Below are 4,421 nucleotides of genomic sequence, written 5' to 3'. Positions count from 1 at the left end.
TTCCTAGGGATAGCCAAGCAAGCACATGTTCATGTTGGTAGCACACCCTGACATCTTCCCTATCATGTGCACAAACATAAGCGACACGAAATCTGTTGTAGTTGGTTGGTGAGCGAGAGCTTCGTTCTGCCGGTAGAGCACATATATAGCCTGTTGACTTACACATGTCTCTGTATGTTTGTTTTCGACTTAGATTTTAGCATGTATAGAGCGCTAAGGTGTTCTCTGCGACTTTCTCTGGTCATATATATATATATATATATATATATATATATATATATATACGTAATGGTAAAAACTTATCTATCACAACACCGTCAAAATTGTCCCAGCTGACCACATATCCATTGCATGTATATGAAAACCCCACCACCAAGGTGCTACGAGCAGAATCGGAACAAGAGGACGGCCCTCGCGCACTGGACAAGTTGCGGCACATTTCTATTGATCAGCATGACGTGTAGCACAATCTTCGCTAACGTCACCTTGGGGAAGGACTAAGTCAATCGGCATATACCAGCCACATGAAAGGGTGAGGGTCAGGCTTTAAACCAGCTTCTCAACTTTCTATCGCCGCCACCCTCTGGCAGCTGCGACAGTTATGAATGTCCCACACTATGGACCCTCCTGTTCCCCTGCGTATCGGTGCATCTTCTATATCCGGCCACCGTACTTAGCCTGGGGGACATACGATGGCCTTATCCAGACAAAGAACCTTCATTCATCCTGCAAAGGAACGATTTGTCGGCCACAAGTTTTATGGCTTTTGGTCAGTGGACCCCAAGTCTTTATGTAAATCCGTGCCTCCACGAGCAAAAAACAAGTGGAGATATTTGAGATGAAAACACGATTCGTATTTTGAGACCAAGGAGTAGTCGGGCGTCACCGAAATAGACCGTAGCCGGGCTGGACATTCGGGCCGTTATGCTTATCGTGGATCATATAATACATATTATAACACATATGATGTTCATTAGAGCAAACACAGCTGGGGAAGTTCCTCAGAAGGTTCGAAACTAAGGTCTAGAATGCACATGCATTTGCCAGCTTAGATCATCGTTCATAGGTCCGGCGTCGTAAAAATAAAATCGGACCATTTTCTTTCATGACGCTTATGGACATTGCCCAAAATTGAGAACAGGATGATTTTGAGTCACTGGACAAGAAGGTCTTTTTTTAGCATAAACTGAATTGCTGGTAAAGCAAGCATATCTAGGGATATTACCGTTATGTGCACCAAGGTTATTTCCACCGTGCCAGCGTAAAAAGCACCATAGTCAAGCGTCGTTCCGAATGGCGTCGACGTTCTAGCACGTTCGAGTTTTGCTGATCTCATCGCAAGGCATGAATGGCAAAAATCCCCGACTCTTTTGCGGCGACAATATCGGTGGTGATCGGGGCGAATAGATGCCGTCATTACGGCAATAGCGCAGCCAGATGGAGGCCGGCGGGGAGTGCCTCCGTCAATTTGTCACGGGCCTCCTGAAAAATGGACAAAAAACGCCAGCGTCGGCCGACATGTAGCCAGCTTTGTTTGGACTTTCTCGGGATTATAGGCCATTAGTGGAAATGGAACCTCAAAGAATGCCCGGGGGAGGAATGGAAAAGTGCAGCGAAACGGTTCCACATTCCTTACCGCCAAATTGAAGCGGCTCCGTTACGGGCTCTCGGTAGCTCGTGCTATTGGACGGCAGGAAATTGATAGGGATTTGGCGAAAATGCAGCCACCGGCCCTCCCGCAGTGAGCTGGGTACTCTGATACACAATGCGGAGCGTGGAGTCTGGGGAAAACTGACGTTCGCAAGACATCCGCTGTACACCGTATCAAATGATTTTAGTTCAATTTTGAGTCAAGGTAGATCATTTTAGGCAGAGAGGCTGAAGTGGAAACAATAATTTGCCATATGGCTTAAAACCCATAAAACGCATGGAAACTTTCACTTAAAATAAGCAAAATAAACAAAAAAAGAAACTTAAAATAAACAAAAAACGCATTGGAAGAGCGCCCTGAGGTGGGAATCTTTGAGCTCGTGCTGCGTGACTGATCGGTGACGATTTCTCCGCATTCGACGGGTTGCTCGAAGCTTCCGTCAGTTTTCGCGACCACCTCTCGCCAGCGGGCGATGTGCACGCTCCGCACACATGCGATGCGCTTCGCCCATTGCATCCGACACAGACGCACGTGAAGCGAGCGCTCCAACTATAACAGACCGCCGGCCGGCGCGGGCGCCTATCTAAAACCATCGCCGCTGCCCCGACGCTCGTCAGCGTGGCGGCGACAGCGTCGCGCCGACGGAGAACAAAGGGCGGCGCGGGAAAACAACGTCGTTCCGCCGGCGGCGGCCGGCGGCGCGTCGGACGGGAACGGCCGCCGCCGGCCGGTGGACGGCCAAACAGCCACATCGGGCCGAGGCCGGCGTCGCCGCGGGGTCGGGGCGTGGCCGGCCGGCCGCTGCCGGTCGTCTGGAAACGCGCGGCCAGTTTGGGTCCACCGTCTCTGGAGGACATACGTCCGTCTTTCTACACTCTCTGCCTGTTATTCATCAGTAGCGCGGGTGGATGAGAAGTGAGGCGGCTGTGCTGACGGCGACCGCAGGCACCTGTCCAATTTGTCACGCGCCTACTGAGACCAACACGGGCATACGGTATCACTCAGTGTGAACGGCCGACATGTTCCCCAGGCTACCGACTTTAAACGGTCTTAGACTCGCATGACTGACGGGCGATGCACAAAAGGCAGTGCAGGTGTACTATGCCCTCATGCCGGTGCACACTGGCACTCCTGCACGCTGACACTTCTCGACTGATTCGGATACAGATGACTTCGACCACGCACGACAGGCGCCTTACACACACAGTCGCACTTAAAGATTTATATTTCGTATCGATATCGATAGCGGTTGCATTACAACACACATCGAGTTAGTTCCCACCCCCACCGGCTCGAGCAGGCCGCCTGCGCCAGCGATGAGGCGCGGGGCGACGGCGCCGCGTCAGTCCTCGCCAGCCGGCTGCGGGCGGCGAGCTGCAGACGGGAGAGCACGCGGCGGCGGGCCGGGTCCGGGAGCGCGCACACCGTACAGAAACGCAGCGAACACGCGCACGGCACTAGCCGGTGGCAACGGCGGATTCTGGGCTCGGGCGCGTCCGACGCGTCACCGTCGTGGCACCGGCAACTACTCACACATCGCGTTAGAGGGGACTTGGCCGGTGACGCCGAGCTTCGTTCACTTAAAAGTACGGTTCCACTTTGCAACCATTAAATGCGCGGATTTCTGGGCCGACGCGGAACTCGATTGAGCACGTTTCGAGATGCTGAAGAATAGTGGAATCATGGGGCGGGTCTGGCAGACCACGGGCAACACAACGTTCAGCACAACGGTCTTGGCCTACGCCGGAGTGCGAATTTGTTTCCAACACGATGCGCCGCTCATCTGTGAAAGAAATAGTCAAACAAAGTAGTACCGCCTTGCGTGTACACCAGGGACTACGCTGTAGGCCAGAACAATCGCCCATTTCATGATTGTGTTTAAATCAACAATAGATTCTTTCCACCAACGACCGCCCACAGCAAATGGTATTCAACTCCAGCACTCACGTCAGTGGCGGCCTGCCACGCTCGCCGTCCTTTAAAACGAAGCAGCCGAACTGGCAAATCCAGCATGGCGAGCAGACGGTTGCGACCACAGAGGATCCGCTGCCTAATGCCAGCATCGGGCGGTCTACCAGCCGCGGCGAGGCGACGATCACAGGCCAACGGCGAGCGCCATGCCTTCCCGCGACAGAGCCGAGCCGCCGGCATCCCACTTATCACATACGAATAGTGTGCGAGTGCCACGGCGCCGCGTCCGCGCCGACCCTGCGCCAACGCGTCGGAATGGAGGAGCCAGACCTAGCACGGGCCGGATTCTACGCCGGACCAACCGAAGCTGGCGCCGGGTCGAAGTGGCGTCCACGACGGCCGACGTCGGGTCGGCGGGGCCCACCGCGAGGGGAGACCGCACCGGATTCGCCGCTGGCCGCTCTCAGCGGCTGCAGACGGCGCGCGCGCCACGGCCGGCGCCGCCCACATGATTCGGACCGTGACGTCGAGCCCGCCCCGCGGATACACTGCCGGCACGCTCGCCACCGGCAGACCTCTGCGAAGTCCGCCACCGGGTCCCCCGGTCAGGACCACGCCGTCGGCGGCAGCGCGATCGCAATGGGCCGCCCAGACCGTGCTGGGCCGCCTGTCCGTTGTCGCACAAAACGCACGCGCACACTCGCTCTCACACGGGCCGGCCGGGCGGGGCGGCGCCCCGGCGTGCTGGCCTCTGGGTCGGGGCGCCGAGCGCGCCGGCCGGCGCCCGGGCCAGCGGCGCGCCGTCGCCAGCGCCAACGCCCAGCGCGGGCTCGCCCCCGGCGCCGGCCGCAGTGCCAGC

The sequence above is a fragment of the Pollicipes pollicipes genome, unplaced genomic scaffold (genome assembly GCF_011947565.3).
Source record: "Pollicipes pollicipes isolate AB1234 unplaced genomic scaffold, Ppol_2.1 Scaffold_2555;HRSCAF=2994_pilon_pilon_pilon, whole genome shotgun sequence".
Classification (NCBI taxonomy): domain Eukaryota; kingdom Metazoa; phylum Arthropoda; class Thecostraca; order Pollicipedomorpha; family Pollicipedidae; genus Pollicipes; species Pollicipes pollicipes.
This window is presented reverse-complemented; position numbering follows the sequence as displayed.